The sequence below is a fragment of the Amblyomma mixtum genome, chromosome 3 (genome assembly GCF_055824585.1).
Source record: "Amblyomma mixtum isolate Tamu chromosome 3, ASM5582458v1, whole genome shotgun sequence".
NCBI classification, from domain to species: domain Eukaryota; kingdom Metazoa; phylum Arthropoda; class Arachnida; order Ixodida; family Ixodidae; genus Amblyomma; species Amblyomma mixtum.
This window is the reverse complement of record NC_143014.1, coordinates 257,547,084-257,554,052: the sequence shown is the minus strand read 5'-3', so window position 1 is coordinate 257,554,052 and position 6,969 is coordinate 257,547,084. Positions and strand designations below refer to the sequence as shown.

At 45.2% G+C, this 6,969-nt stretch overlaps 1 pseudogene; it reads right to left on the bottom strand.

Annotated features, from left to right (window-relative positions):
* Positions 1–5,843: 5,843 nt before the first annotated feature.
* LOC149354502 (uncharacterized) lies at positions 5,844–6,400 on the bottom strand (annotated as a pseudogene).
* Positions 6,401–6,969: the final 569 nt, after the last annotated feature.

The following is a 6,969-nucleotide window of genomic DNA, read 5'->3' as shown; positions in this document are numbered from 1 at the left end:
GAGTTGAGTCCAACTCTCCTACGCTGGTAGCGACAGACGGTCAGCTTTTTGAGGACAAAGCGTAGGCGAAAACGCGCGCGCGCACGCACGCATGCACACACACACACACACACGCACGCACGCACGCACGCACGCACCGATTTTGGATATCTTCCAATCTTGAACGTCGAAACATTCCAGTGCGTTATACAGTGACTTCAGATGCTTTTATGCCCTTCAGTAGAGTCAGAACAGTGCGATTTCCGAAGGCAAGTGGAGAGTGTTCGCCCTCGATGGCCTCGGAGCTTGAATTCACTTGCTTTTCTTCAATATGAAATGATGTCGAAATCAAAAGGACATTTTACTAAGCTCTGCTGATGCTTCAACATCAGTCAGGCAAAGCAAGGAAGGTAGCTAGAGGGTACGTTTTATTGCACGTGCTATGAAATGTACTCAGCGCTCTTCACACCTCGTATATGAGACGCGCGATTTCTTCACTCATGCGAGGTTGTTTTGAATGTTTTTTTTTTTCTGCATTGGCAAAAAATAAATGCGCAAGGTTGTTTGAGCTATATGTGTTTTCACATGTTTATTACCAAAAGCTCGATGCCTGTCACATGCTGTCACATGCCTGAGAGGAATGGGGCAAAGCTATAGGGCGCACTGTGGCAGAGGGCAAAACGCTTGTCTATAACACGTTCTGGGTGTGTTTCGGGCTGAATGCGCGATATTTAGCGATAACATTTGGCTAAAAATGGATGTAAGCATGGGCAATTAAACTCGTAGGATTTCATCGTCATTATTTGCCTTCCTGATCGCAGCGGCTCTGAGAGCTACGAAACAGGCAGCTGTGCCGTTGTAGACATGTTTTTCCTTCTGACGACTTGCACTTTACAACACGAGAACGGTCACCCACGTACAGCCTTTGTCAAAAGTAACCAGGCTGCATGGTTTGCTTCGCATATTCGCATAACAGAGCCCTCACGGCTTCCCTAAAGATCAGAAAGTTCTTTGAAATTGAGAACACAGGTTCTTCTTACCATACAGATTTAGAGCTTGAGGGCTGGCTGTCATAATACATTTAATATACGACTGAGAAGAAAAACGTGCAGCCTGGTTACTTTTGACAAAGACTGTACATTTGTTCATTTTCTTTGCGTGTGACCAGTGTGCCATTCGGCATAATTTAAGAAAAGAGGAATGGTAATGTGGGGCCAAAATATATAAAAGTATACAAAATTTAACTTGCTGCTCTCGAGTTGCTTCACGGAACACCCGAGCGTTTTGCGCATCTGTGTATTCTTCATCCGGATCTCACTACTATGATATTAACCTTTTCAGCGTGACGTAACCGGCAAGAGCTCTGTCACAACTCTACAAATGAATACACAAAGCACAAAAAAAAAGTAGCGTGTCTACGTGAAAATAGGTTGGTGATGTTATTGGGCGCTAAAACGGAATCAAATGAAATGACGTGTTATGATTTGACCACTCAGGGATGGTGTCAGTGAGAGGTTCGGTCGCGTTAAGTATAATACTGACCCGATTTGATTGCAGCATGTTTTTTAAAGTATAGTCGGGGACAAAAGTCTCCGGACCACGTGTTCCTCAAACGAAGCTTATAGCTCTATCAGACAGCGGTTGGAGACCACACTTGTGGAGATGAAAGAACAAAAATTTAACTTTCACCTCCACAAGTACGGTCTCCAGCCGCCGAATAATAGCAGAGCTATCGGCTTCGTTAGAGGAACACGTGGTCCGGAGACTTTTGTCCCCGACTGTACATTTGGCATGGCTTAGGAGCAGTTGAAAGTTACGTTTTAGAGCTAAAAAGGGGCTATCAGATGTTATACTAGGTTACTATGATAGTTCAAGGTTAAGTCGTTAATATGAGTCCCACCATGAAAAGTTAGTTAATGCAATAGCTCCAGCACATGCAACCAGCAAGCGCAGCCGGCGCCGGCCGATCTCACGCTGTGGCTGTTCTGAAAATTGCCTGCACACCCCATTGCGCTTGCTCCGTGTGCGCCTGCGTGCCTTTGCTTCAAAATGCTGTTGAAACCGGCTAAAACTGTCTCAAAGACTACTGCTGTTGTCGAAATATGCTGTGCTATTGTTTGCGTGGCAACTGTTTCTAAAATTAGAGACACGCTTCGTCGTACTGACAACAGGGCGTGCCTACGCTCTTTAGAACAGCCAACGTATAAATTCCCGCCGTGAGCGTCCGGGAGTACCGCCTGTCCGAGCACGAAGAGCTCGGTTTCTGACTCTCGTTGCAGCAACGCGCACCCAGCAAGTCTTCGAGGAATCCGCGCACTGGTTCGTCGTTCTGCTATTCTGCGATAATTTACAGCCGCATCTGCAGTCAAGGTAAGTTTTTTTAACCGCAGTGCCATCGTGCTAAACTGCATGCTAAACCCCTCTGTTTCAACGACTCGCGATAAGAGATTTAGGATTACAGAAACGTACTTCACAGTCCCCACTATCAGCCGCGCTGCAGTGCCAGCTCCTCCGTAAGCAACAGTTATTTTATTGATAGATATTGAAGTTACATGGCTGCGTACGTAACTTTATAAGGCCGTAGTCTGCTTGGCTCTTCGTCAAGCTGGGCTTGGCTTTGGCCAGCTATGGCTGCCTTGCTTCGTGTCGTCTGTTACTGCGCGTGAGCACGCCGCGCTTGCTTATTACTGTGACGATGCGCTCCTGCGCTGTGGCAGACGACACGAAGCACCGCTTCGAGGCCCCTGTACGTCTGCACCGCGCCGTGTTCGTACTAAAGGCGCGTTTATAGTCCGACGCGCGCGCGCACTACGTCACGTTGGCGACAGCAATCCGTAGCAGTCGTGAGCCAAATCTGCGCCGGGCCCGTCGGGGCACGCTGGCAGCCGCCGGTTGCGTTGGCCGCTGCAGTGCGTCGAACTATAGACGGAGCTGTTTTCACCAACGCAACGCAGCGTGCGCGCTTAACAGTGGGCGACTGTGTACTTCAGTGCATTTTCACAGTATTACCGTTGCTGTTTGAAGCTCGTTTTGCGAGGCCATTTGATTGGACGTATCTCAGGCTTGAAGTTGTACATGTTTAAATCCTCACCTCAGTTGTTGCTGCACTTCTTGAACTCTTCTGCTGCGTAACATGGCCCCTCCTATCCTTTCTCCCTTATCGCTCCACTCTTTCCCCTTCATTCTTTTCTGCCTGTCCTTTTACTCAAGCTAACTGCAGCTCAGTGCTTCAGGTGTCGATGGCAGATGCCACAGCTAGCAATTTTTTTACTTCCGTTTTTATTTTATTAAACAAACCACTTAAACATTAACAACAATACCCCATCGTCGGTTTCTAGTATCTTGGGAACTCCATGAGTGGCCAACCATTATGACACTGACGACTTCTTACAATGATTCACCATGAGGACTCTTAAAGCCTGGACAACCAGTGTAGCTGTTATGAGAACGCAATGGGTTTGCCTTCGAAGCGAAAGAAGTCTGATGCAACTCTTTCCCAAGGAAAGCTTGGTATTTCCTTCATGAGCACGGGCTCACATGGTGGCTTCTTGTTAGTTTCTTGGCATGCTGGGCACCTTTCCACACAGTTCTTTATATCAACTGTCATACCAGGTCAGTATATATAGTTTCCCTGGCTTTCTTGAGGCAACTGTTTATGCCAATATGTCCTGTATGTATTTGTTTAAGGACTCTGTTCCTCCAGGACTTCGGAATCACTGACCGGAAACACGCCTTTGTAACTGCAAGCTCGCCCTTGAGTGACCAATACAGCTTTGCTGGTTTCATCAGGGCCTTTGGAATTGTTTGGCCACCCGTTTGCGATCATTCTTATGACCTCTCATAAGCCTTTGTCCATTTCAACCTCTTTCTTGAAAACCTCCCATGCATTTGGTGCCACTGGGACAATTTCCATGACCTGGGGGTTCTTCGTGCACTCTTCGGTTGTTCCTTTGCTGTTGTAATCTTTTGACCTCTCTTATAAACGATTGTAGGTGCATACTGCTGCATGTCTAGCCTTTGCCTTGCTTAGTGTTTTGTTGTTTGGCAGTGCTTTCAATCTGTTTGACGTCAGTCTTATGGTCAGTGGTCTGCCATATATACAGGATGTTTCCAAGACTTTACAGAATTTTTAAAAATAGGTTTTTAGATAGAACAGAACTTTTTTTTTACATAGCATTGTCAGCAGTGCAGTACATCAGAATGCAGCTAAAACGTGCTAGCAGGCTGGTTAGCTAATATTCAGTAAAGTTTTAACTATTACTGTTAGTTAGGCTCCTTAATCATTGAGAGGCTATACGTATAACCCATGGTATGTAATAAACATATCAGTTTTTAGAATTTCGAAAATGCGGTCACCGTCGATGCTGTGGCCCAATGAATTTTGGCTATTTCAACGAGTTATGTGCACTGGAGAGGTTGCTTTGCTTGCAAGCTTCTTGAAAGCGCATGCATTTTGGCGTGATGTAGCCAGAATTTGTTGGGCCACAGCGCCGAGCATTTTCAAAGTTCTGAAAACTGACATGGATATTAGTTACGGTGAGATAAATTCAATATTATTCAATATTAATTAACCAGCCTGCTAGTTAGCAAGTGTTAGCTGCATGCTGATGTACCATACCGCTGACAATGCCATGCTGAAAAAAGCGCTCTTCTAACTCAAAGTTTATTTTTCAAAACTGTGTAAAGTCTTCGGTTAAGTGCACTGTATACTGGTAAAATTTCTTACATCCATGCCAGATTGCCAGTGCTTCTTTTTCAGTTTGGTGACACTTCTGCTGGGGCTCGGTCACTGAGGCTGATGCATAAGTAATGGGCTTTCCTTCTTGCAGCAGAACTGCATCAACTGAAAGCATCATAGCCCTCTGACATAGTATGCCAGTGCTGGTGTTCCTTTCAGGGCTTCTTTGGCCAGTGTCTTTAGCAGATAATTTCTCTTTAGCAGCACTTTGTTCATTTCATCTGAACTATGCAGACTCTTAGCAGCCGGTTCTGTGATTTTTTTCGATGATTCCCTTCTGTTCCCTTCTGTTCCATGCTTCCATGCTTATCAGCTTTCTTGAATTCATCAATCAGACATTAAGGGATCCTTCTGGGGGGGGGGGGGGAGGGTTCGTTTACTAATCTTTTGCTACCTTCTTCTTTTATGTTCATTTCATACTAAAAATTTCTGACGCATCTGTTGCCTTGGAAGATGTTACATTTAGGTTTAGGTTTATGGTGGGTTTAATGTCCTAACGCGACTCAGGCTATAAGGGGCGTCATAGTGGAAGGCTTCGGAAATTTCGATTTGTCTTGCCTTTTATGTATACACTCTCTACAGCAGATTGAATAACTCGCAGGCGTTCTGTTGTAGCACTGGTATGGCATCAATATTGACAACTAAAATTTTAGCTTAGCTCTTCATTCCATTACTGCACAGGTTCCTTTGGCTTCACCCATCACTTGCATATTGCAGTTGCTGTATGTCAAATTCTTCTGGCAGTAGATGGATGTAAGTGAACACCCATTGGTAGCACTTTTTCAGTGGTCGTACATTGCACTGTACGCCTGTGTCCAACTTGATGGTGACTGTGGCACTATCGCTGAACTTAATTTCGTCTTGCTTTCTTTTGTCTTTACCTCCGACATGCACAGCTCGGTGTCTTCTTTGTCATCAATGGAGTGCATGTGATACTGCGCTTATCTTCTGCCTGTTCGGCTAACTGTTGCTAAGCATTCTATCTTTTGGCACTTGTGCCACTGCTTGCAAATAGGTTTGGCATACTCTAGGCTTGTGGTATCCTGCACATAATTTGCTGGCATATCTTGGTAGTCAGTACTTATTTGGGTGTGGTCCTCTTTGAGTCATTCTTCAGCTCGCATTTTTATTCTTGGATTGCATTGACCACCCCGGTATCCTTGCAAGTGATTTGTTTCAGTTGCATCGATTCTTGCTCACTTGCCCTGCATAGGCTGATGGGTTTCTGAATGTGTATGGTAGGATTGCTCAGCAGCCTCTCTCGCACATCATCGTTGGATATACTGATAATGATGCCATCTCTGAGCAGCTCGTCGGACAGGTCTCCGAACTGGCATTTCTTTGTCTGCAGTCTGGCTGCTGTCGGGAACTCGATGAAGGGCGCAGTTCCTTTTGCTCCATCTAGTTGAACTTGTGTTTGTAGTGTGGCTTATCTTTGGAGTGAACTGTGGTTTGAACCTTTGCTTGGCTACTTCAAGGTTTTTCTTCCTTGCTTAGAGAGAGTCAGAATGCTACTTGCACATCCGGTTCAATAACAGCCATGAAATTTGCCATTTGCACTTCTGGCAGCTTCTTGTGGAGTTGTACCGCTGTGGCATATGACTCGTATCTGTGTAGTCAGTCTTCCCATGCATTTTGTGACAGCGATCGCAAGTCGATTGGTTTCATTGGCATCAGACCACTGTCCACCATGGTTTCAAAATTAGTGTTGGCCTCGTTCACGTTTATTTGCCACTTTCGTCTTCGTTGATTTCTTCTTCTGCACTGCTTGCTTTTACGCTTCCTTCTTCATCTCGCAAGATTGCGCTTTTGGCACCATGTAAACAATAGTTATTTATTAATATGTACCAAGATTACATGGCTACTTAATACGGCCATCATCTGCTCGGCTCCCCGTTAGGCTGAGCTTGGCTTGGCTATGGCCAGCTGTGGCTGCCTTGACATGATCCAAACATGTTTTGTAGAATTCAGTGTGCTGGCGTCTGCTGTCTACTTCCTTCAATAGCTTTCCTTTCTGTTGCGAACTCCTACATAGGACAAAGGCTTTTTCCTCTGGCACTGTTGTATGCTCGCAGTGTAAATTTGTTTTGAGTTCAATCCCATTCCTGCAGAATATGCATGAAAACCTGTAACCGCAACTATTTATTTTGCATTACATAATTCTTGCCAAAGCCTTGTGGGATTTTTGAATTTACTGCCATTGCAAATTTTCTGTGTTCTTGCTGCGGCACCAGCTGAAATGAGAGATACCA